The 27,072-nt window shown below is 42.9% G+C and overlaps 1 long non-coding RNA gene across 2 annotated transcripts; it reads left to right on the top strand.

The window, feature by feature from the left end:
* The first annotated feature begins 21,095 nt into the window (after window positions 1-21,095).
* On the top strand, window positions 21,096-26,712 carry LOC129691406 (uncharacterized). 2 transcript variants are annotated; one of them, XR_008722459.1, is made up of 4 exons: window positions 21,096-21,198; window positions 21,512-21,619; window positions 21,726-21,820; window positions 24,347-26,712. It is a non-coding gene; the product is annotated as an uncharacterized LOC129691406 (long non-coding RNA). The 2 variants fall into 2 exon arrangements; XR_008722456.1 differs by lacking the exon at window positions 24,347-26,712 and having other exon boundaries at window positions 21,726-22,221.
* The last annotated feature ends 360 nt before the right edge of the window (window positions 26,713-27,072 follow it).

The following is a 27,072-nucleotide window of genomic DNA, read 5'->3' as shown; positions in this document are numbered from 1 at the left end:
GCTTGAACAAAAGAAGTGTTACTTAACAGCTGGCCTCTACTTTTAGAGCCTGCCAGGGCTCTGAGAAAGCCAGAAAAAATGGTAACAATTTAGAATGACTTAATTGTAATTTATGGACTATTCCTGTAAAAAAGAAAAAAAAAAGCCAAAACCCACTTATGGTTCTAGAATAAAGAAAAAAGAAGTACTCTTCATGCCCTTGGGAGCTGTGGGAGCTCCCACAGTTGCAAGCAGTGAGTGTTAAAGTTAGCAGCTATAATTCTGGAGGCTTGGAGTGTGGTGTCTCAGATTGTGTCATTATGGCAGATGCGTGGAATTCTTTTGATCATTGCTTTTCAGTTGCCATCATATCAAGGGAGGGAACCCATGTTTATTCTGTGACATTTATGAGTGCCAGAACTCTGGAGTCAACCTCATTTGTCCAAATCAAGTTGTTGGCAAGGCTTTGCTCTCGGTGGGCTCCTGGAATTTGTGTTCTTATCATTTCCATCTCTGAGTATCACCGGCTCCTGGGATTCGTGTTCTTATCATTTCCATGTCTGAGTGTCACCGTTTATCTTCCTTGGCTAATGGTCCCTTCCTTCATCGTCAAAGTCCTCAGAGTAGCATCTTCAAATTTCTCTCCAGCTCCATGAGACTGTCATACAATCTTCTCTCTCTTTTTTTTTTAGTAAACTCATGTTTGCTTGTGGAGTGTGGGTACTGGGTGCACACATCTGTGTGTTCAGACATCTGTGTGAACACGTGCAGGATAGAGGAGGAAGTTGGAATGCTTCTCTATCATTCTTTATCTTCTTTCTTTAAGATAGAGTCTCTCCTTGAACCCAGAACTCCCACCTTGTCTGCTTTTAATTAAAAATAGTTAAGACATTTTAACTTAAAAAAAAAGTTGCACAGTGAGCCCCAGAAACCTTCCTGACAGCACGGGGGCTGTAAGCATTAGCGAAACCAGGCCCAGATTGTTACACGGGTACTCGAATCTGAACTCAGGTCTTCGAGGTCACACATTAAGTCTCTTAATCACTGACGCGTTTTTCCAGACTCTTGTGTACTAGACTATTTAACTGTCTCCCATGAAGGTATATGATAACATTTAGGACACACCTGAACAATGCCAAGATCCTGCTTTTACTCATACACATTCCTGGCTGTCCTGGAACTCATTCTGTAGACTAGGCTGGCTTCTAACTTAAAGAGACTGGCTTGCCTCTGCCCCCAAGCACAGGGATTGCAGGTGTGTGCCACCACGCCTGGCTACATTTTCTTGATCAATGATTGATGTGGAAAGGTCCAGCCTATTGTGGGTAGTGACACTATTGTAAAATGTAAGATGAGAGAATCATTAGGAACAAGCCAGGGAGCAGCCTTCCTCCATGGTTCTGCTTCGGTTACCATTTCCAGGTTCCTGCCTTGAGTTCCTGCCTTGACTGCCCTTCAGGTTGGCCTGTAAAGCATGAAGTGAAATAAACCCTTTTCCTCCCCAAGTTACTTTTGGTCATTGTATTATCACAGGCACAAAAACAAATCAGGACGTACACTTATAATATCTATGTATCATTATCCAGTGATGGCTTTAAAGTTCTCTAAAAAAATGTTTATTGGTTCTTTGTGAATATCACATCATGCACCCCAATCCCACTCATCTCTCCTTCCACCTTGTACACACCCACCAACCTCATTGTGGAAGCTGTAATGTGCTACAGTGTGTCCCGCAGTGTGCTCTTGTCCACACTTTTTCGCTTGCAAATGTTCATTTCAGTAACTTGTTGGTCTGGTACAGGCCTCTGGCTTCTGCTACTCTATCAATACTGGCACCTTACTGGGACTCCTCTTAGATACCTGTTGTTACCATGTGTCATGGAGATCCTGTAGTTTTAGATCTGTAGGACTGGCTTCTTCATGGACTCCAACAGTTCAACAAGGGGTAGATGTTGGGCTAGGCCAATTCAAAGCCCTGGATCTGAGCCTGAGAGGCATCTGAGCTGGTCAGTTCACTTACCTGCTCTCATGCCCTTGGGTCTGGCTCACCAGCAACCCCCACTCCCAAAGCCAACTCTGCCCTACTGCCCAGGCAAGATGCCCAGGGACTGCTCTCCCTAGTGTTACAGCCAGTGGGGGAGATGGCCAGTTCTCCCACTCTCATGACCCTGGGACCAGCTCTCCTTCCTGACATAGATGGCAAGGGACAAGGGAGAGAAGGAGAGTCTCCATGCCACTACCCAACAGATAAGAGACAGGGCCAGCTCTCCAACACTCATGTCCTCAAGGACAGACCACCTGCAACCCTCATAGCTCCACTGAGTTGCCCAGGTGAGATTCAGGGCCTGCTTTTCTGTATGCTGCGGCCGGTAAGGGGCAGGGACAGCTCTCCTGCTCTCGTGACCTCATCAGGGCCAATACTCCCACCAGCTGCTGGTGTCCAAGAGAAAAAGGAGAGGAGGGGATCAACACCACACAGCAGATAAGAGTCAGGGCTGGCTCTCTTGCTCTTATGCCCTCAGGGTCAGCTCACCAGCAATCCCCACATTCAGGGCCAGCTCTGCTGTGCTGCCCAGGTGAGGTGCAGGGCCTGCTCTTCTGAGTGCTGCGTTAGGTGAGGGGAAGGGACAGCTTTTCTGTTCTTGTGACCACAGGGCTAGGTCTCCTGCCTGCCACAGGTGGTGAGTGGCTGGAGGGGAGGAGGGTATCTCTCCCTCATCTATACCACCATGCAGGAGTAGCAGGGCCAGGCCTCCCATGCTTGTACCCTCAGGGGCTGGCTCACCTGCAAAGGCTTTAAATTTCTAATGATGTTTGTTTTTAATCCAAGCTCACACTTCCTGTGATATTTCAGACATATGAAAATCTTATTACCCATTTACCAATTATATTAAAATCAATTTCTTGTTCCAGCAAATAATTTCACAATTTGTTGTAGGACATGACATTCACATTTTCTTTCTTTCTTTGTACTAAGCACTGAGCCTAGGGTTTTGTGTATGCCAGGCAAGTCCTATATCACTGAGTTACACCCCCAGGCCTATATTTGTTTCTTATCCCAGTGTCCTTGTTGGTGCAATTGCAGTTGGTTGTGGCTGGCCCTTGCTGGATAGAGGTAGGATAACTAGATTTTAAGCATATTTTTCTCTAAGTTAATTTATTTATTTTCAAAAATTGTTTGTTACTTGTTTTAAGCCTGGGATGACCCATAACTTGCTGTGTGGATCCAATTTGTCTTGCGTTTGCAACAGTTCTCTTGACGTTGCTTCCCAAGTGTGATGCACCACACTTAAGTGGTAACAGTTTATCTAATTGAAGGAAATTTCTTGATGGAATAGTTCATACACGGTTTTAAGATTTGAGATAGCTTATCAGGTTAGGTTAACTTAGATTAACTAGAAAGAAGTGCAGCCCCGCTAACACCTATATTTCAGCCCCATGACACCTATTTTCAGAGCTCTGACCTCCGGAAATGTGTGACAAAAAAATTTATGATCTTTAAGCCATCAAATGTGTGCTAACGTGTAATAGAAAAGTAATGCAATGTGAGTTACTCATGTTTTACTTAATACGTAGAGTCAAAAAATTAGATCTGGCTTGAATAGCCCCAATGTATACCTTTATGCCAATATATAACTATGGTTTTACCAAAGCGCCATGTAGAGTGTCAAAACTGAGTCATCACAACTGGTCAAAGTGATGAGAATAGTGACTGCTGAATGTTCAGCCATACCTGAGACATTAATATCACCTCCTCCAATGCTCAGGGAACATCATGGAAGAGGAAGTAGAAAGAATGTAATAGGCAGAAGATGGAGTGTAATATTATGGAATTCTATCTCCCTGGCACGACATGGCTGTTGCATTCTTGAACTAGCGGCTGTGATCACCTATACAAGACCTAAGATGGGCCTGTCAACATCCTGTCATGGAGGGAGGGAAGCTCATGAGTTCCCACCCTTCTCTGAGGATTTATGGGCAAATGCTGATTGGTGGGGGATGGACAGACATTTTCTTCAGGGGTATGGCCACTAGTAAGGTGCCCGTGCTCCTGTAAATAATCCCCCCCTCCACCCCACTCATGCTGCTACGAGCGACCTTAATGAAACTCATTGAATCATATTTTCAAAAAGTCATGGAAGCAGAAGGGGGACCAGTTGGGAAGAGGATGAGAAAGAGTAGGAATGAGCAGGGACAAGAGAGGGAGATGGGGTGAAAATGATCAAATGCATTGTATACATGTGTGAAAATGCTACAACGAAACCCAGTTATGTGTAACTAGGATATGCTAATAGAAAGGCACAATAGGATTCTAGTTTGGGTTACTTTTTCTTTTGAGTACCGAGAGAAACTCCTATGCAGGAGAATGTTGGATTTAGGTAATTGAAGGTATTTGATGACGTCATAGCCACCCAGATCATTACTGGATATAGCGTGAGAGATAAAGTCTTTATGAAGATAAGAGTCTGATCACACTAAGTTCTAAGGGCACAAATAAACTGTGCAAGCAAGGAGCTTGAGCCCATGGGCGATTATTTTTGATTAACTAGACATGGAGAAGACACTGTCTTAGCGCTACACCGTGTGGTGTTGGTACCTGTTGCAGCATTATAGCACACTCACGGGTTCCCCCAACAGCCAGGAAATAGCCGTCCCCTATTGACCCAGTTATGTGCCAGCTGGAAGACAAGACACTGCAGCTCAGGGGGCTTGGCACAAAATGAAGTATGCGCTCAGAGCCAGTGAGCCAGGGAAGTACGGTTTAATTTTCTCCCATCGTCCTATAGTCCACTTCAGTCAGGGAAGAATTGTCTGACTTCCTTCTTTATTGCACCCCAAAGCCCTTTGTTCTTTGTTTCTGTAACTCTGAGCTCGTTTTGAAGGCCGCCTAAAGACTTGTCAGACACAGAGGCAGAGGTGAACAGAAGGCACGTAGCTTGCATACAGTTGACACTTGGAAGGCTGAAGCTCAAACCCTTATGTGGAGTTCCAAAGTCTTTATTTCTTCCATTAAACTCCAGAGGAGAAAAATCAGGAGCATAAGCTAAAAGAAAGTAGGTAAAGGGGATAAAGATGTTTCTGGTAATGATAAAAACAAACCCAGTAGAGTATCTTTACTCCAATTCCAAACCTCATGGTAAGGAGAATCGAGAAGCCTTCCAATGTGAAAGCCAAGTGTATCCCGCCTCCTCACACCCTGCGCGCAGCCAAACATCCCTGTGCATGTGGTTGTTTGAAAGCGCACATCAGTGTGGAGTCCAGAACTAGCTCCAGAGAACACAGAACCATGTGTCCTTGCTATGCTTGGCAGTCCTCATGGCCCCGGCCTCCACTGAGTGGGAGGCAGGCCAAGTGTTGGGATGTTGCAAGCTAAGACTTCAAGGGAGACCTTTAGGTATGAGTTTGCACGTCCTTCATTCTGTCATGGTGCTTAGATGGATCCAAGGCCACAAAGAGCATTTTTGGGTCCCAGCCTGCTGTTGTTTGGAATATGGGGCTGCCGCTGGTGTTCGAGAAGAGCTGGAGGGCACATCTGGAGGTTTCCCTGGTTACTCAAAGCACTCATGAGTGTCCTGCCATCTCATCTTTCCAGTGTACTGCAGAGTAACTTCCCAAGCTTGTATACAGCATCAACCTGAAACTTTGATCTTGGGACAACAGAAAATGTCAAGACTTCGTAGATAAACGGAGGATGCAGCATGGAGCATGGCTGAACTTGAAATGAGGAGTGGAAAGTGTACCTACGAAGACTTCTTTTAGACTGAGAGACAGCTGGGTTAGTAGAATTGAAGGACCCTTATCAAATTTGTCACTGTTCTGTACAAAACTTGCACTGGTTTTGTATAGAAAACAATTAACTCCCACTTATTAACCCCCACCCACAGCCCTATGGTCAAGACTGAACCTAACTTCTTTTTTTTAAAAATTTATTAATTTTTAAAAATTCTTTGAAGTTAAAAAAATCATTTCTCCATTTCTTTTTCCTCCCTCTAACCCAGTGGTTCTCAACTTGTGTGTCGTGACCCCTTTGGGGGGGTGTTTGAATGACCCTTTCACAGGGTTCACAGGGGTCACACATCAGATATCCTGCCTATCACATATTTACATTATGATTTATAACAGTAGCAAAAGTATAATTAGGAAGTGACAATGAGAACATTGTTATGGTTGGGGGGTCACTGCAACATGAGGAACTGTATTAAAGGTTTGCAGCATTAGGAAGGTTGAGAGCCACTGCTTAGCTATTTGCATGTACCCCTCCGTGTTCTCTCTCAATACCATGGACTCTTTTCCTTTAATTGTGTGTTTATATGTCTCTGTGTGTGTCCTCAATACATAAACATAATCTACTCATTCTGTGTAATGTTACCTATATGTGTATAATTTTAGAGTTGGCCACTTGGTACTGAACAACAAATTGGGGTGCTCTTCCCTGGGGAAGAAAGCCCAACTTCTTACAGATAATATTTTCCTCTGAGAAGACAGGACTATGTTTTTAGAGGAAGATTTCTTTATCCTTTTAAGGCAAGGATGTCCTGCCAGCGTGTGGCTGCTTTGGATGATATGACTTCTCTGGCAATAAAATCCCCAGTGACTTACTGTCCTTAGCTTGGGAGGAGATGCTGTGTCCTCCTCTGTTCCAGCCTGCCTTCCAACCCTGCCTGCTGCCGTCCAGCAGGATCACTGGCTTCAGGCATTTCCTCATAGATCTTCCTTGGGCTTTACATGGTTGTTTTAGAGTCCCCAGCCTGGCAAAGGATGGGTACATTCTTTGACAACCTTGAAGAGAAAGCAGCTCAAATCCTCCTTTCCCAGAGAAAATGTGAAAGGCATCTTGTTCATGCAGCCCCTGGCTGAGGAACCCTAACTAGCTCTCTGCGTTCTCTGTTTTCTACTGTGTGGTGGCAATACCCAGTCACCTGGCCTCTTAGGGCATCCCTGAGCTGAAACACTGTGTTCTAATCATTAGTGAAGGCTGGGCCTCGTTTCTCATTGTCGTGAAGGCACTCACTCTCTGAGCATGGTGGCTGGGCAGCTTTTGGAGTCACCATTGGTAGACAATCTTCAATTTTCTTCCTGTAATGGTTCCTGGTGTTGACCTGCTCTTCATCTTTCCCCTGAGGATGAAGCTTCATCAAGCCTCTTCCTTCTGTGAATACAAGTCTCTGCCAGTGCCGAACTCTGTGTCCCAAATGGGGTAATTTGCATTCCCAGTTCTTCAACCCATTTCATCATATCCGTGTTCTGCCAGAAAGAGCTGCTTCAGAGACAGCTTCTCTCAAATCCGTCCCACCCTTTCCTTCCTGAGGTGAGCTCCTCAATTCTTCGATCCTATTTGAGAGAACAGTCCATGTCACTTTACAATTGCTGTTATGCTAAGTTCAGGGCTTTAATTTGGTGCTGCCATCATCATTATACTTTGATAGGACTATTCCACTTAAAAGGAAGCTGAGAGCAGTGAAAGTGTGATAGACAGGGGGGGTGAGGAAGGAGTGGAAACAGGAGATGGAGAGGGAGAAAGGGAAGGCTGTGTTAAGGCTCACAATCCGTTTCTGAGGGCAGGAAATGAGGGAACTTTCTCCATACTACCCTGTATGGAGAAAGCTTAAGCAGGCTTGGTGTAGGTCCTGGGGGGTGGACTGACAGGACAGTCAGGGCTTGCCTCCGCTGTCCTGCTCACCAGCTGTGGAGCTTTAATGAGGTCACACCAGTGAATGCTGTTCCTATGTCACGTGTTTGGGCAAAGGGAGGGGAGAAGCATCTGAGGAAAGAAGATGACTTCAAAGGAAGAAACTTTCTGGAAGCCGAAAGGAAGCATTAACTCAGCACATGGCACAAAAATCTGGAAAGGGTGCTTGGATCAGGGAGGGAAATGTCCATGTTGCTGAAGCAGGGCCCAGGAGCTCTTGTAAAAAGAATGAATGGACAAGGGAGCTAGGTGGGGCACCTCTTTGCTCTGGGGGCCTGTCAGGAATCCCACAGAAGGGAGGAGAAAGATGGTGCTGTGACTCTTAGCATATCTTGCAGTGATGATTATCAGGGACCCTTTTGGCTGAATCCTGAACACTGTGGAAGGGTTCCACGGATGTATTAATGACAGCTCCTTTAACTCCCAAGACTTTGTGCCAGCCAAGTCAGGCATGAGCCAGATTTCTATAACTTTAAGATGAAGAAGTGCTCCTTAGTTACTTCCTTAGAGTTTTGGGATATATTTAAGGTCCCTTACTATCCCTAAGGACTAGACAGTGCAGCCTGGTCTCAGCTAAAGTGATTATGAAGAGAATACTCCGGCAAGTTTATTATTAATTAAAAAAAAAATCTCTTCCTCTTCTGCTTCCTCCCCACTTCCTCTTCTTGCCATATTCCAAGTTTGTGCCCAGTCTGATATTTTTAGATCTTCCTTTTAGTTCTTCTATTTTTAGGCTTTCCCTTTTCTACCAGCATATGTTCATTGTACAAAACAATAACTTCATTGTCTACTTGCATGCATGTATACCATGATCATGAGTTTGATCTTTAGTTCTTGATATATTTTTTCTTTTTTTACTTCTTTATTTATTTAATCACTTCACAGCCTGATCATAGCCCCTCCCCCACTCCTAGTCCCACTTTCATGCTCCCTACCTCCATTACCCTCTTCTTCGTCTCGGAGAAGGGGAGGCCTGCAAGGGTACCAACCCACCCTGTCACCTCAAGTTGAAGCAGAACTTATGTATCCTCTCCCTCTGAGGTCTGACAGGAAGCCTAGTCTTCCAGATGACTCCCTGAGCTCTGCTTATTGTCTAGCTGTGGATCTCTGCATCTGTTTCTATCAGCTGCTGGGTGAAGCTTCTCAGAAGACAGTTACGCTAGGGTCCTGTCTACAAGCATAGCAGGATAGCATTAATAGTGACAGGGGTTGGCTCTCTTCCATGGGATAGGTCCCAAGTTGGGCTAGTCATTGGCTTGCCATTCTCTCAATCTCTGCTCCATCTTTATTCCTATTCTTCTTGTAGGCAAGACAAATTTTGGGCCAGAGGTTTTATGGGTGGATTGGTGTTCCCCTCCCTCCACTGGAAGTCCCACCTGGTGACAGGAGGTAACAACTTCAGGTTCCTTAACCTCTAGGAGCCTGCTAGGGGTCTCAGCTAGGGTTACCCCATAGACTCCTGGGCGCCTCCCCTGTCCCAGAGATGCCCCTCCTACTGATTTCTGTTCTCTCTCCCAGTCCTCTTCCTACCCCACCCTCACACCTGATCCCCACCCCTGTACCCTCTCAACTTCCTCTCCCACCCAGTTCCCTCCCTCTATCTACTTCAGATGACTATATTATTTTCTCTTCTGAGTGAGATTCAAGCATCCTCCTTGAGCCGTCCTTGGCTTCTTTGGGTCTATTGATTATAGCATGGTTATCCTGAACTTTATGGCTAATGTCCACCTATAGGTCAGTACCTACTATGCATGTCTTTCGGGTCTGGGTTACCTCACTCATTATGATCTTTTCTAGTTCCATCCATTTGCCTGAAAATTGCATGATGTCTTTGTTTTTAATGCTCAGTAGTATTTTATTGTATAGACGTACCACATTTTCTTTTTTATTTGATTAAATTTTATTTTTTATATTAATTACAGTTTATTCACTTTGTATCCCACCCATAGCCCCCTCCTTCATTCCCTCCCAATTGTACCCACCCTCCCTTATCTCCTCCTATGCCCCTCTCCAAGTCAACTGATAGGGGAGGTCCTCTTTCCCTTCCATCTGACTCTAGCTTATCAGGTCTCATCCAGACTGGCTGCATTGTCTTCCTCTGCGGCCTGGCAAGGCTGCTTCCCCCTTAGGGGGAGGTAGCACATTTTCTTTATCCATTATTTGGTTAGAGGGACATCTAGATGGTTTCCAGTTTCTGGCTATTACAAATAAAGCTTCTATGAACATAGTTGAGCAAGTAGACACTTAGTTTTAATAAAAGTGTTTTTCATTTAGTGATGATTGCTTAAAAATATAAGTAAAAAATAAAAAAGAAGAAAAATGGGGTGAAGTGATCATATAGAATCACTCTTAACTTTTGAATCTGTCATTTTTGTCTGTTTTTCATCCCCACACTTAAATCTATGTATATTGCACTAGTTTAAGAATTTCAGGGTAGGGGGATGGTTCAGTGAATAAAGTGCTCTCTGTGCAGGCATATGGACCTAGGCCACTCTACACCAATCCCTGCTCAAGAAAATGTGTCACAGACTTGCCTGGGGACTAATCTAATGGAGACATTTTTCCCATCTAAAGTTCTCTCTTCCCAGATAACCCTGGCTTGTGTCAAGTTGGCAAAATAACTAACCAGCACAAAATGTCAGAGGCCTGGGTAAAATAATACTGTGTGTGTGTTTAAATATTCAAATTCCATCTTTAGATTGATCATTAAGTTGTTTTTAATATGCACTTTTATTTAAATCTTTTCATATATTTAAAAAGGTAGATTTATTTATTTATTTATTTATTTTCTGTATGAGTGCTCTATCTGCACATACACCTGCATGCCAGAAGAGGGCATCAGCTCCCAGTGTAGATGGTTATGAGCCACCATGCAGTTTCTGGGAATTGAACTCAGGACCTCTGGAAGAGCAACCAGTGCTCTTAACTGCTGAGTCATTTCTCCAGTCTCTAAATTTTATTTTATCTAAAATTCTTAGAATCAAATGAAAAAGAAATAAAACTAACCAGAAACTTTAGAATATAGCTAAGGCAGTTCTAAGAAGAAACTTTATAATAATGAGTGCATATTAATTATTTTTTTATTGCTGTGAAAAAACACCATGATCAAAGCAACCTGTAGAAGAAAGTGTTTAATTGGGCGTATGGTTCCGGAGGATTAGAGCCTATGATGGTGGAGTGAAGGAATGACCGAAGAAACAATTTGATTTGCAAGCAGGAGGCAGAGAATCACACTGGTAATAGCATAGGTCAAGATTGCCCCCAGTGACACATCTCCTCCAAGGCCATGCCTCCTAATGCTTCCTAAACAGTTCAACTAACTGGGGACCAAGTATTCAAACATGTGAGCCAATGGACCGTTCTCATTTAAACCACCACGGAATACTTACATTAAAAAAAAAAAACAAAAAACAAAAAACAACAACAACAAAAAAAAACAGAGAGAGTGCAAATCACCTAGGGACACATTTTAAAGTCTTAGAAAAACAAGAAAAAGGGACATCCTGAAGCAGCATGCAGCAAGAAAAAGTAAAGATCGGGGCAGAAATAAATTAAATAGAAATTAAAGCGGAATGCACAACCAATCAAACAAAGAATTGATTCCTTAAAAGTATCAATGAGGCTGACAAACTTCTATCTGACCTACTAAAAAAAAAAAAAAGAGCAGATCCAAATTAATAAAATAAATATTAAAGGGGAAATTATAACAGACTCTAATGACGATCATTAGGAAATACTTTAAAAACTTGTAATATGATCTGGAAGAAACAAATTAATTCCTAGGCATATATGATCTACCATGATTAAAATGAGGACATAAACAAAGCAAACAGATCCATAGCAATAGGATTGAAGCCACAGTGAGAAGTCTTCCTCTAGAGAAAAGCCCAGAGTGTTTAGGTTTCATGGTGAATTCTACAAAACTTTTGAAGAAGAGCTGACATTGGGGGATGGCTCCATGAATAAAGTGCTTGCTGTGCACATTTGAAGACTAGAGTTCAGATCCCCAAACCCATAAAAGCAGGCAGCAGACAAGGCACTGCCTGCAAGGCAGAGACAGAGAATATCCAAGACAAGCTGGATAGCTAGCTGGAATTGGCAATCACTGTGTTCAGAAAGAGATCTTGCCCAGATAAATAAAGTGAAGTAATGGAAGAAGATAACTGATGTCAGCTTTTGGACTCTACACACACACACACACACACACACACACACACACACACACACACACGCACCATGCATGAACACACAGACACACGAACACGATGTGCATAAGTACCCCCCCAGAGGTGCACCCGTTCACATTTGAACACACTTGTGCACCACACATACATAAATATATCAGAAAAACAACAACAAAAGCCATCTGCCCAAAGAAACAAAAAAGACCCAACATCAATGCTCCTCAAACTGTTCCATAAAATAGAAAGGGAAGTCACCAAACCCATTCTATGAAGCCACAATTACCAAAACTGATTAATACATTAAAAAAACCAACCAACTTCCCTGATGAACAGAGATACAAAATCTTAATGAAATTCTTGCAAATCTAGTTCGAGAATATCTTAAGAAGGGCATGCATCACAAATGTGTTGGTTTTGCTTCAAGGAATGCACAGATGGTTACACATGCAATTCAGTTATTATAATACATTAACTAAATAGGTGTGTGATATTTCCTGGAGAGCCATCAACAAATGTCTATTCATCCCATATACAGCAATTATAAAATTATAAAGTTATAAAATTCAGCCCAGCTGGCTCAGTGAAAAACTGAGTTTATTGGGATTCCTTACAGGACTATGGGTATAGGAACATGGATCACCAAAAAGCCCGCTCTAGCATGGCTGACCACTCAAAATAACTACATCCTGCTATTTTTTGCACAACTTGCACACACTGGCACACATGAGCTGCATACAGGCAGGCATAGACACACATGCAGACAGGCACACAGGCTTCATAGCAGTATGGGGCACACAGGAGGCTGAGAAAGGAGAGGCAAATGCTTCTGACCCCAAGGCTGTTATTTATAGAGTCAAGTAAAGTTATGTTCTGCCAGAAATAGTTAAATAACAGATTACAACACTGTTTACTTTTCTGCGTACCTTGGACATTTGGTGTCAGCCATTTTGTACTGACTCATGGCCCTCTGGTGTTAGCCATCTTGGCCCATGCCAGCTATTCATATCAGTACCTTGTTGTCTAAACATAAGCTGGTCCTTGTGGCCTCCTGTTTCTTACGGACAAACACATGGATTGTCAGGATTGATGTTGGAAAAACAGCTATATTATCAAAACCCAAGGTACGTGTGTGTGTGTATGTGTGTGTGTGTGTGTGTGTGTGTGTGTGTGTAAGTCTCAGGGAGGAGCTAAGACCCAATACTTTAATCCCAAGAGACTTCTAGAAAAAGTGTCAATTCTTGGTTCCTAAGGAACTGGACCTCGCTTGGGAAAACAGGACAGAGACTGGAGAAGATGCTAGTAGCTGACTCAATACTGCATCAATACAGTCCTGTTGCCTGAAAGCGGGCTCCTTTCGGCTCTCCTGATGAGGGAGGGGTTAGAATCAGAACTGAGTGAAAGGAACAGTGCTCAGATAGGGAGGGCATGAGGCTGGGAGCAGTGGGGGGTTGCTCGAGAAGTTGGGGAAGGTTCTGTAGTCACCTGACTGGGTTGCTTTGAATTGCACAAGAAGCTCCAGTCGGAACAAGTGTGATCTTCAAGGAGGCCACGTGGGAGAAACCCTGGGCAGGCTCCACCGGGGATGTGTGTACTTCACAATAATACAGCCTGACGTCTGTATTTCGGTAGGGCATGGCGGCCATGTAGACATTTTCCAGAGCAGTGATTGGCTCAGCAGCCTCCAGCAGCACTGTGGACCAGGGGAGTGGAGCACATGGGGCTGGGGAGGTGCGCAGCCTGGAGCAAGGGTGAGGTCGAGATGAGTCTAAATCCGAAAATCTCATCTTGAGGCCTGCAGGAGTGAGAACTACTCCCTTCCTGTTCGGGGCCTGCTTGCCCTGGTGAAGGTAGCCTTGTGACCCCTGCCTCTGCTACCAGGTACTCACAGCCTGGTAGCCAGGTTTCAGGTTAAAACTTCCTATTTCCTTATAAGGAACATGTCCAGCTAGCACCTGGAATTCCTCTTCATACCAATAAAGCATTCCCAAAACCTCACCCCCAGCCAATGCTGTACACTCACCCCAGAACTCCTAGGCTTAAATAGCCCTTACTCACCCCCACAATGTTAATCCATGAGCACGGGAGATTTTCCATCTTCTGATTATCTTCTTCAATTTCTTTCTTCAGAGACTTAAAGTTTTTTTTCAAACAGGTTTTTCACTTGCTTGGTTAGTGTCACCCCAAGGTATTTTATGTTATTAGTGGCTATTGTGAAGGGTGTTGTTTCCCTGATTTCTTTCTCGGCCCTTTTGTCTTTGGTATACAGGAGGGCTTCTGATTTTTTTGAGTTGATTTTGTATCCAGCCACTTTGCTGAAGGTGTTTATCAGCTGAAGGAGTTCTCTGGTTGAATTTTTGAGGTCGCTCATGTGTACTATCATATCATCTGCAAATAGTGAAACTTTGACTTCTTCCTTTCTGATTTGTATCCCCTTGATCTCCTTTAGTTGTCTTATTGCTTTAGCTAGGACTTCCAGTACTATGTTGAAGAGATATGAGAGAGTGGGCAGCCTTGCCCTGTCCCTGATTTCAGTGGGATTGATTTAAGTTTCTCTCCATTGAGTTTGATCGAAGATGGGAGCCCAGGATGAGGACCCATGCCATTTCCTGGTGCTTTTTTTTTTTTTTTTTTTTTTTTCAAGTTATGCCTGCAGTCACCTGGCTGGGGTTGGAAACCACAGCTCAGCAATCTCCGTACAGGACCACAGAGCTCCTTATGCTGGGTGACAGGCTATAGGCTGAAAGAGTAAGGTGCTCCTTGATTACTTGCACAACTAGAGCCTAGGTCGCCCGCCAAGTTCTCAGACTTTCCCAGTCACCTCCTGTCTCTTGTCTAGCTTTTCTTGCATACAAGAATGACTAAGACAATGTCATCAAAGCAAATGTTCATGAGTCAGATCTTGTAAAAAAGTTGTTTTTTGTTTTGTTTCACATTTTTTCTTTTTCCAGTTTCCCTTTAAATCGTTTTCATAGCTGTCTGTGAGAACTTACCTTGTACTCATTAATACAGTAGGTGAACACAATAGGAATGTGGCCAGGTGAAACATATGACAAATGACTCACCAGATGGTGGGGACTCACTGTAGAGCAAGCTGTAACCTCCAACCTAGTCAACAAAGACGGCCATCTTCTGGTCGTGGTTAGTGCCCAGTGGCCCCAAGACACCAGAGGGAATGTGAACTTGATCGTCTGTCCTCAGTGTTCTGGGAACGTTTCCTCTTTCCACCTTCTCTTTTGCTGGGGGGTGGTGGTGCTCTCCAATTCTATCATTTCTGAATTAATAACTTTCTATTCCTTCTCTAAGCCAGATTCAAAGTCCACCTCCTTTGCTCCTCCATGTGGAGAAGGCTGCCCTTCCGCACAGAGGTTCCCGTGCTGTTGTCCATCACAATGCCTGTTCAATCTTAGCTTGCTTGACATTCACCTTCATTTCTGTCTCAGCTGCAGGACTGGAAGTTCCTTAAGGACAGGGACTTTGTTTTTGTCACCTCATTTATCCCTCATATTTACAGGTCCTCTGGACTCAACATTGACCTTTAGAGTACTTACAGAGGATCTCTAAACACGTGGCCCAGAATGAAAAACACATTGATGGCATCTGCCTTGTGTCTTTTCTATTTGAAGAATCTTCTTCAAATAGGTCAGCCTTTTCCCAGATCTCTGCTTCCTCTCTCATTTCTGAGACTCTGCTTTGGAGAGGTCTTTCACCCTCTCTCATCTTTAAGGCTCTGCTTTGGGGAGGTCTCTCACCTTTTAGAGCTCATGGGTGAATGGTGGCACATAATGAGGTTCAATTCCTTTCTTGGATACGACTCACCTGGAAGTCTGGAAGAGTAACTCCTGACCTCTGCTGACATGAGAGGCTGGGACCTCCTTTTCCCTGGGGTTGAAGAAGGATATCTGGGCATTCCTGTGTCCAAAGCATCTTGCAAGGACCCGCTCTGGTTGTGGCACTGGCCAGGTTATGGTGGCATTGGAGACGAGAGAATGAGTACCAGTGAAAGGGCATGGAAGACTGCTTGGTGTCTTCTGAGGACTAACCAACCCTGAGAGGAGTCCTTGAGAGATGGTTCACAGGACCATGGAAACATCAAAAAAGCCATTTTAAAGGAAATTTAGTGGCAGGCTAGGAGAAAAGAGTTCTGACACTAGAAGTGGTCTTCTGAGAAGTTGCACATTGGGGCCACCAATGTCAGAGACTAAACAGGCAGAGCAGTGCTAGTCAGAGTCCAGGGCTGTGCAAACTCAACCTGGACTAGTGTGGCTTCGGGGGAACTCAAAAGCATCCAAGCAGAAAAGGTGGGTCTGACTGTCCAGGTGCCTTAGAAGACAAACGAGAAACTCTTTTTGCTCTGAACTAGAGCATGGCCTTTGTTGCTCTCGTTTTTAAACTCAATTTTATTTGGAGTATGTATGCCTCTACCTCCCTTCCACCAATGCTCTAACCCTATGGAAGAGAGAGAAAGTTAGTGGGAAGAGGGGCGTAGCCACCTTTACTTCTCCTGTCTGTCTAGGGTCAATGGGTTCTTTTGGGGCTCTGTACCAATCTCCATCAACAGCAAACACAGCAAGCAGTCTCTCCTGTCTATCTCCCCCAAACTGCTGTACTTCAAAGCATCTCTGCTATGTCTCTCCAAACCACCACACTGTCCATCGCTGGTCTCTCCAAACTGCCACACTTTCTTTCTGGACCCTCATATCCCTCAGAGTCCTAGACCATGCTTCTCTCTTGTGCTGCACGAGGCAGGCAAAAGACCATACCTCTCAGGAGGCAATTATCAGCTGCAGACTAACTAAAGCCCAAATTAAAATCTCACACTTGAGACTAAAACAAAAACAGGTTTACATAACATAACTGAGTTTTTAAAGAAACCAAAACTTTCATTACAGGTCTCAGAAAAGGGAATACCAGTTAAGTATAAAATTGCATATTATATGATTATATACCAAGTGCTGGTACTGTAGACTTGCCTAATTTAAAAAAAAAATTATACTCAGTGACTTCATAATCAGGGTACAAAGTGTAGATAGTTGACTGAGAAAAGGATATAATAATGAAGAGGGAGAGAAAGGAAGAGGGACCCTCAGGACTCCCTGAGGGTCCAAGGATCCAGGTCAAGTATGTGTATGTGCTGGGAAGGGATGAGCTCTATTTCAGGCATCTTTACATGTGCTCCTAGGACTGCCCAGTCCTGGAGGATCTAAGGTGAGACCATTCAGTGGTGGTATGACTACTTCCCATGTCTCACCTAATTTGGTGTTGTATGAAATTATTGAACTATGTTTGAGAATCAGGATCTAGCTCTTTGTCAGAGGTCTTTCCATGGCTAGATAGAAAGAATACTTTAAAAATGATTGGATTCATTTTTTTCCCTTCTGTTTAGAGCAAAATAACCAAGAGAGCCTATTTAGTTACTTCTCTTTTGCTGAGATGACACACCATGAGTTTATTCAGAGCTTACAGTTTCAAAGGGTTAGAGTCCATGCTAATCATGATGGGGAGCAAGGCAGCAGGCATGTGTGGCATTAGCTAAGAGCTTGCATCTTGATCTACAAGCATGAGGCAGGGAGAGCTAATTGGTAATTACTTTTTGAAAGCTCAAATCTCGTCCCCAGTGACATACCTTATCAACAAAGATACTTCTCTGTCAATGTGACTTTTATTTGCCTGATGTAATTGTCATCTTGGCGGTTTACTGCCTCTGTCGGCAAACCTAGGCCTAGTCCTAGAAGCTTCTAGCCTTTGTACAATCTAATCTAGGCCTCGAATGTTTTCAGCCTCTGGGAATTACTGCTGAAAAAGCTTACCCTTTCTAGGTCTTTTCGAACTCTGGCTGCCTGATTCAATTCAGATGTTCTGGCTCCAAGCTACTGATTCAATCTGGTTTCTCTCAGTTTCTTATTAAATAGCTCTGCTTGGCCTCAAACTAACTCTAGGCAATCTGTTCTAATCTTCTGGATCCTCATTCTCTGGCTCATTCTGTCTAGCTTGTTCTCTCTTCAACCTTTATCTCTAAATCTCTCCTGGAAAAAAAATTGCCTCTGAATTCCACAAACTGAACTGCCATGAACTCAGCTTCATTGGATTGCCTCTCAACTCAATGACTTAACTGAACTGAAGAGATCTGCATGCCTCTGTCTCCTGAGTGCTGGCATTAAAGGTGTGTATCATCACCATGCCTTGATTTAAGCTTTTATTTACTTGAAACTTGCTCTATACTAGGATGGCCTTGAACTCAGAAATCTGCTTGTCTTTGTCTCCTGGGATTAAATGAGTGCCTATCCAACCAGATCACACAGACTAGAAGGTCTTTGGATGTGATCTCTTGCCAGAACAGCCATGTTTTGAATTAAAATTCCTTTACACATTTCTTAGTCCTTTCCAAACGGTTCCACCAACCTGGGACTAATTATTCAAATATATGAAACTTTTGGGTTATTCTCATTCAAATCACCACAGCCTAGCACTTGCTTCAGAACCTGAGGTGCTCTGAAAAGAATCAAATTACAGTCACATTAATCTGGGGCTCTGGGAGAAGAGGGGCCATAGCTGTCCATGTAAACAGAGTGTAGAAACAGATAGTGGGGAGAGTGGTAGGTCTTATTCACTTGCTGGAGTGGAAAAGCAAACTCTTGGAACTGGAAAAAATTCAAGTTATTTATTTTTATTTTATTTGTTTGCATCTCTCTCTCTCTCTCTCTCTCTCTCTCTCTCTCTGTCTGTCACATGTGTGCAAGTACCGGAAGAGGACATGAACCTGGAGTTATAGGCTGTTGTGAGCTTCCTTTAAAGTACATCCCAGGGACACAGAAATCACACCTCTTCCAGACGCTCTTAAAAATCTTGTTGATAACAAAGACTAACCTTAAGTCCACCCCTTGTTACCTTAGCCTCCGGCCATATCGTCTTATGTCATGCTTAACTTCCAAGTGGAGACAACAACAAACTTGTAATTCCACCTCACATGATATAACTATCCCACATCTAAAAAAACAAAAACAAAAAACAAAAACCTTTCCCCAGAATGGATGCTAAAGTCCTTTCGGGGGGGACACTTACTCTTTTGTTTTGTTTTTCAAGACAGAGTCTCTCTGTGTAGCCCTGGCTGTCTTGGAACACCCTTTTTAGACCAAGCTAGCTGGTCTCGAACTCACAGAGATCTACCTGCCCCTACCTCTCAAGTGCTGGGATTACAAATGTGCATTACCACCACCACCCCTGGGCAATTATACTTAAAATATCTAATATTTTATTTTTAGGTTGATACAAATGTTTATTTAATGAATGGCTAGAGAAAAGATAGCTATCAAGGGAGACTGTGGAGTGAATTTCATTGCAACTGCCGATTGACAGATTAATGACATGCTTGTATCTCATCCCAGCTGAAATAATCTAGACCAGGGCTGTGAGAGAGACCATCCCCACAAGTGGCAGTGACAGCAACTGGGAGAGAGGAAAACAGCAAAGCTCAAATGATCTGCCTGCCGGAATGCTTAAGTAAACAGGCCTGGCTTGAGAAGATCTGAGTTTGGAAGCTCGATACTCACACAACCTTTTACACTACACGAGCTGTGATGAACGAAAGAAAAGGACCTGGGTGAGCTTGTTTTTGCTCTCTAGGGCAGTGGTTATCAACATGGGGGTTGAATGCCCCACACCTAGGGGGTCTCATATCAGATATCCTGCCTATCAGATATTTATATTAAGATTCTCAATAGCAAAGGTACAGTTATGATGTGGCAAAAATAATTTTGTGGTTGGGGGTCACCACAACATGATGAGCTGTATTAAAAGGTCACAGCACTAGGAAGGTTGAGAAACAACCTTCTAGGGCCCTTCCCATGTCTTGAATTCATTCTCTCATCTCTGGGAAACAGAAGGAACTGAAGAACACACCGGGGATAAGAGGTGGGTTTCTAGGTTTGAGTGGAAGTGTCCGCCTTACTTCGATTTCCAAACAGTTATTTTTTTTTTTTAAGTCCCAAATTACTGTGCAGAGCAACTGCTATGCATGCTACCATCTCCTTCCCCACCCCCCACGCCCGCTCACTTCCCACAGCACTGGATTTGATCTACTGTTATCACATCTGGGATGTTTTTGCACCTATATTTTTGAGAGATTGGCACACAGATTTTTCCCTCTTGGTAGATCTTATTAGATCTTGCAACTAATATTATTTTGGACTCACAAGTTCAGGGCATTTGTCTCTCTTCTATTTTCTGAATGCACTTATGAGGTTGGCGTTACATATTTTTCAGTGTAAGGATTAACCCATGATGCCATCTTCGTCCAGAAGTTTCATCATGGGACGGTTTTAAGTTCAAAGTTCAATTTCTTCAATAGATAATTTGTTTCAATTTCAGTAAGTTCTGCTTTCTATAAATTCAGTTAAAGATGTGGATGTGTTGATGTAACTTCACTGAAAAAAAAATCTCCCTTTATTATTATTATCCAGAGGAACTACAGGGATGTGTTATTTGGGTGATTTGCAGTATATATATTTAGTATTTTTTCATGAATTTTGTTAGAGTTCTACCCATTTAACTAGAGATAGATAGATAGATAGATGAATAAAGATAGAATGTTCGTTTGTGTGTGAACATGCATGTGCAGGTGTGTGTGCTCTTATGTTGGTGTGGGTGTGAAAGCCAGAGGACAATGCTTGGGTATTTTCTTCAGTTCTTCCCTAACTTACTGTTTAAGACAGTCTCTCACTGACCACAAAACTCACTGATTCAGCCAGTGTGTCTGGCTAGCCAGTCCTAGATTGCTCCTCTCTCCCCCTCCCCAGCACGGGGATGACAGGTGTGTGCTATCATTCAAGGCTTTTAATGTGGGCCTTTGGGATCTAGCTAAGGTCCTTCTGCGTGCACAGCCAGCACTTTTACCCACTGGGCCATCTGTCCAACCACTTTAACTTAATTACCAAATTAAAAAAAAAAAAAAACCTCACAATTCTTAGTTTTGTTGTTTTTCTTTGTGGGATTATATTCCCTTTTATTAATATTTTCTTATCTTCAAAAAATTCTTATTGCTTTGCATTTAATTTGCTCTATTCTCTTATCCCCTGAGTCTAAAAATTTTTTTCATTAAATTTATTTTTATTTTTATTTTTTTTCTTTATTAATTACACTTTATTCACTTTGTATCCCCTCTGTGGTTCTCCCTCCTCCCGTCCTAATTCCTCCCTTCCTCCACCCTCTGCATGCATGCCCCTCCCCAAGTCCACTGATAGGGGAGGTCTTCTTTTCCTTCCTTCTGATCCTAGTCAATTAGGTCTCATCAGGAGTGGCTGCGTTGTCTTCTTCTGTGGTCTGGCAATGCTGCTTCCCCCTCAGGAGGAGGTAATTAAAGAGCAGGGCAATCAGTTCATGTCAGACAGTCCCTGTTCCTATTACAATGGAGCCTAAAATTTTAATAATTTATTTCCAGTCTTTCTAACAAAGATAATCATTGCACACTGCAGCGTGTCCTTTAAGTCAGCATTAGCTGCATTTGTAAGTTTTGTTGAAATAGCTCCAGTACCATGGGATTCAAAATACCTTCTCATTTCTTTTGTGATTCCTGTTCTCACCCAAAAGCTATTCAGAAGTATTATGGCTTAGTTTTCCAGTATTTGGAGAATTTTCCAGTTATCAATTTGGTCTTGATTTCTAGTGTAATTTCCCAACACTGCTGTGTGGACTATACTTGTTGATCTTGGTTATTGAGGTTTGGATTTGGCCCTCAAAAGATGCTGAAGTCCGGCTGGCATGGAACCTGGTGGTAAGACAATTGCTTATATGCACAGACATAGCTCTTAATATCTATGATGCCCCAAAGTTCAGATCCTAACCCTTAGCCTCTGTTACTGTGACCCTTTTGAAAACAGAGTTTCTGCAGATGATGGGGGATAATGAGGTCACCCACCGACTACATTACAATCTTTTCCATCTGTGTCCCCAGTAAGGGGAATTTGGGACATAGGTATGTTGAAGTTTCTCTTCATAACTTTGAATGTTTCTTTTTCTTTTTAATTCTGGCAATTATTAAAAATTTCATTGATTTTCAGCTATGTTATTAGCCCGTGCGTGGAGTCATTTCTGGAAAGTCATCCTTACCACCACGAGCTGTTTCTCTTTTATTTTACCAGTGCTTTCTCTTGTTCAGTGTGTGGTGTCTGACGCTAGCAAAGCATACCAGCACTGGCAGTGGATTGCTTAAATGGCACGTCTTTCCCCATTTGTTCACTTCTGTTTTTCTGTGGCCCTGTACTTAAGTAGAAGACAGATTCTTTAAAAATCCAATTTGCCTTCCCTTCTTTGTCTTCAGTTGGAGATATGCACGGTCATAGCTACTGCTTTATCACGTGTTGTTGATCTGTGAAACTTCCCTGTTTTATAATCTTTCACTATTGCTTTTTTTTTTTTTTTTTTTTTTGCCTTATTTTGGGTTAATAAATTGAAAAAAAATTTTACCTTCATGCACTTGCTTATTCGTTAATATTATATCCTCTTTCATTATATTTTTGGTACCAGTTACTAGAGAGTTTATGCCTATATATTAAGGTTGTCCAAAGAGGAGAGAGAAGAAGGAGAGGGGAAGGAGAGGGAAGAAGAAGACAGTAGTGGATATTTTAAGAAGTTGCTGTTTGTGACTGTAGAGGTGAACACTAGAGTCTCTAGACTGGTCTGGCAGGCTAGAAAACAAGGAAGATTGACAATCCATTCCAAAGTCGTTCTGGCAGAGTTCCTTTTTCCTGGGGGAGGTCAGTCTGTTCTGTGGAAACATTCGACTGATTGGATGAAGCTCGCATTAGGAAGGGTAATCTGCTTTATTCAAAGTTCACCAGCTGCTTATCCATACACCTACACAGAAGCATCCAGATTAATGTTTGACCAACTATCTGGGCACTTTGGACCAGCCGAGTTGGCACATAAAATTAACCATTTTGGTATGCAACTTTTGACTTGTAAATTGTTACTTTTGCTGTTTTCTTGGCCAAGCTAAAATGATGGAATTCCAGATTATTTTTACCCCTTCTTGTATGTACCTTGTTGTCGTCTCGCCCCTTATTTTACTGTGCTTTAAGCCTCACAAGTTTAAAATGCAGTAAGAAAGTACAAACTGAAATGCATCTCTGTCCATTTGCACCTAACGTGTGTGGCAAAAACACCTAATGTGTTTGGCTCCTGCTACTTAGACCCTGGTCCTGCCTGTGAGTCTGTCTCACACAAAGATACTTCTGTCGTCAGTGTCTATGCACTAAATATGAACAGATGTGAGCTTCTCAAAGGAGAAAGTACAAGAGATTCAGGGACATAGACAGCAGGAGACTTTAATCAAGTAAGACAGATGTGGACGGAAGTACCTGGGACACATAATAGCTAAAGACTGGGGCCTACCAGGTAGAGCTTGTGGCTGCTTTGGACCTTCTGTTGACTCCCCTGCCCCCGTGTGCATGTCCATGTTTAGTTTTCAAACCAGTGGTCATATTTTGTAGTCTTCTGTCACTTATTGCTTAGTTTGGGCATTGTGGTGGTTTGAATGGGGATAGCTCCCACAGGCTCATATATTGGAGTGCTTAGTCCCCAGTTGAACTGTTTGGAAGGGTTAGGAGGTGTGGCCTCATTGGAGTAGCTGTGTCCTTGTGGGAGAAGGTATATTACTGGGAGCGGGTCTTGAGGCTTCAATAGCCCACACCATGCCAAGTGTCTCGTGCTGCCTGAGGATCAGGATGTAGAACTCTCTACCTTTCCAGCCTACTTGCAGGCTGCCATGTTCCCTGTGTGATGATAATAGTCTAAGCGTCTGAAAGAGTAAACAAGACCCAGTTAAATGCTTGCTTTTGTAAGAGTCGCTTTGCTCATGGTGTCTTTTCATAGCAACAGAATACTTAATACTTAATTAGACTAGTGTTTTGTTTTTGTTTTTGTTTTGTCTTGTTGGCGTTTTGCTTGTATATGATGGGTTTTGAGTTTTTCTTTGTAGTGTTTTGGGGTGTGTGTGTGTGTGTTTAAAGACTGAGAAAGAAAGGATGTGGAGTGGGGTAGATAAGGATCTGGGAAAAAGTGTGATCAGAATATTTTGTCTGAGAAATGTTTTTCAACAAAACATAATCAAGATGGGTACGGTGGCACATGCCTATAATCCCAGCACTTGGGGAGGCAGAGGCAGGCAGATCTCTGTGAGTTCAAGGACAACCTGGTTTACAAAATGACTGTAGGACAGCCAAGGCTACACACACACACACACACACACACACACACACACATACACACACTGTCCTGCACTCTGAGCTCCCATTTTTTTCTGCCTCTTGCTTCCTACTCATTTGTTCCAAATTCTATCCCAGGGCTATGATAATTTTCTATGATGATTTCTAGATAATTTTTTTGTTGTTCTCATGTACTTTGTAACCCATTTATTTAATTTTGATGTGTTTTTATAATATCATGAAAAACTGAAAATCCCATAGACGCATGTGTTTTTATAATGCACTTCTCTCTCCAGGGTCCACCTCTGGGGAGAAGAGAGCAGTGTGAACTGCTTTCAAGAGAAGCACTTGATCTTTTTCTCCCTGTGTCGGGCTGCTCCTCAGGCGCATGCTCATTCTGGCCCTGTGTATTCAGATCAACGCCAATGGCGTTGAAGAAACCATGGAGACCGCTCCTGAAGATTAAGACAGCTCTGGCTCCTGAGGGATGCTGTGGCCCTTGGCGCTGAGCCCAGTACTTGAACTTGGTTCTGGGGCAGAGGTGTTATATTAATCAATATTAAACTCCTAAAGGCTTTCCTGCCCTAGCTACTTCCCAAATAATTGACCCAGAGAGACCATAATTTATTTTATAAGCTTAAAGCACTAGAGTTGAGCAGACATCAACCTTCTAAACTATTTCACTATCTCCCAGTTACACATTCCAAGTTACTTGCCAATAAATCATCCTGTCTGGGCTGGGTCTGCTCCATCACCCTGTCCTCATGGCCATATCCTCATGGTTCATTCTGCCCCACGGCTACTTCCTTCTCTCTGGCTTCTTCTCTTCTTGCTGCATCTTCTGTTTCCTTCTCCTCTTGTCTCATTGTCTTTCCCAGACCCCCAAGCCAGGGAACCTAAGCACTGCCTACCTCTCTTCTGCCCAGCCCATGCTGTCAGCAAATTTATTAGCCAATCAGGGATAATCGGGGAGCAAAGTTACACAGCATCACTTGGTATACATAAGAATGTGCTTTTCAGGAGTGTAACTAGATCTTGGAGGACAGTAATTAGCATTAGAATTCATAGCACCCCACCAAGCCCCAACACAGAGGTGTGAAATATCTATTTCTGAGCCATGTTTGTCTTTGTGGGCTACCATTTGTTGACACCAAGCCGCCAAATGTTCTTCTAGAGTGGGAAAGACTCTTCCTTATTTTCTGTTTTATTTTTGTCTACTTAAAAAAGTCAAAATAGCATTTATTCCATGAAGACATTACAATGGCAAACCATTTTTTTTTTTTAAATTTGTATCCAACTAGCAAAGTAAAAGTTGGTAGCTCTTGGGTCCTCATTAAAAAAAAAAAAATTAAAATTAGTTGTGAAATTAAAAATAAAATCTGTGAACCACTGTTTTTGGTGTTGTAAGGGACAATTAATCCCAGAGGCCCTGGATTTATTTTTATTGTTTTACTTTGGAAGAGAGGAGGGCATTATTGGTCATCGGATCTCATTGCTCCTAAACTCGTTTTGCTCCTCATGTCTACATGCCCTGTTCATTCCTGAAACCTCATCTGGCCCAAGCCTTAACCCAGTTTCCTCATTGTGCATCCTGCTTTCTTGAAGAACATAGTGAACTTGGCGCAGGAGAACTGGGGTCTATGTCCACCCCCGTGGCTTGAATACTTTGATATTTACCCTTCTGCTTGACTAATGGCCTGTTCATTCTTCAGGACACAGAAGGGATTGTCTCTTGTTTTTCCTAATTACATTTTTGGCTGTTGTAGTTAGGAGAAGAAATTATATTTAAAACACAAATGTCTCATGGAGTAGATTCTAATTTGGCAACGTGATTATGAATGGTCTATGTAACCCTCAAATAATCTTCCAGAAATATCTGCTTCCATGTCACAAATCCTTAGTAATTTTCTAATGCTCTTCCAGAAAAGAAAAAAAAAAATAGTAAACTGGTGTCGCATGGAAGTGGTAGAAAACTGGCACAGGTAAACAGGACGTTGTCGCCCATAGTCATGAAAGAGTTTATTTGATCATTTTATTTCATATAACATATTCTAGGGCCCTGGAGGAACAAGACTGGGCAGGTAGTTTTTGATACAGGCATGAGATTGTGTGAATATTCATTAAGGTTGTCATTTCTACTTTGTTAGGTTTACATTCTGAGTGGAGTAGTTTGCTGGCAAATTTAATATGTATGTGAGTGTTGTCTCTTAAGGACAAGAAGGCTGTGGGATATAAATGAGACAGCAGGGGCGAAAGGAAGGTATTGAATAGAAGCTGTCCTGTTTCAGCATTTTGTCCAGGGCTAACTGAGGGGGTAGGCAATAGCTCTGCCCTTGACGTTTGTGGACCTGGATAAGAATCAGGTTCAACACAGGGAACTTCCCAGAGACTCATACTCCAACCAAGGACTATTCGTGGAAATGACCTGGAACCCCTGCACAGGTGTAGCCCATGGCAGTTCAGTGTCCAAGTGGGTTACATAGTAATGAAGAGGGACTGCCTCTGACATACTCTGATTGGCCTGCTCGTTGATCACCTCCCCCTGAGGGGGGAGCAGCCTTACTAGGCCACAATAGAGGACAATGCAGCCACTTTTGATGAGAACTGATAGACTAAGATCAGAAAGAAGAGGAGAACCTCCCCTATCAGTGGACTTGGGGAGTGGCATGCATGCAGAAAGGGGAGGGAGGGTGGGATAGGGAGGGGAGGAGGGAGGGGCTTATGGGGGGATACAAAATGAATAAAGTGTAATTAATAAAAAATTAAAAAAAATCAGGTTCAAGTCCTGATTTCATATGCCTAGACATTTAAAAATTACAAATTTAAATTAAGCCAATAAAATATTATAAAAAATGTGTTCTCTGTCCCTAACTTGATAAATATTTACCACATCACTTGTGCATTCCATACTGTTATATCTGACTACTTGTTTAACTTTACTCATAATTTTGAAACAAGTATTGCTGCACAGCTGGGTATGGTGGCACACACGCCTTTAATCCCAGCACTTGGGAGGCAGAGG

Source organism: Psammomys obesus, unplaced genomic scaffold (assembly GCF_907164565.1).
Source record: "Psammomys obesus unplaced genomic scaffold, mPsaObe1.curated_primary_1811, whole genome shotgun sequence".
In the NCBI taxonomy this organism is placed as follows: Eukaryota; Metazoa; Chordata; class Mammalia; order Rodentia; family Muridae; genus Psammomys; species Psammomys obesus.
This window is presented reverse-complemented; position numbering and strand designations above follow the sequence as displayed.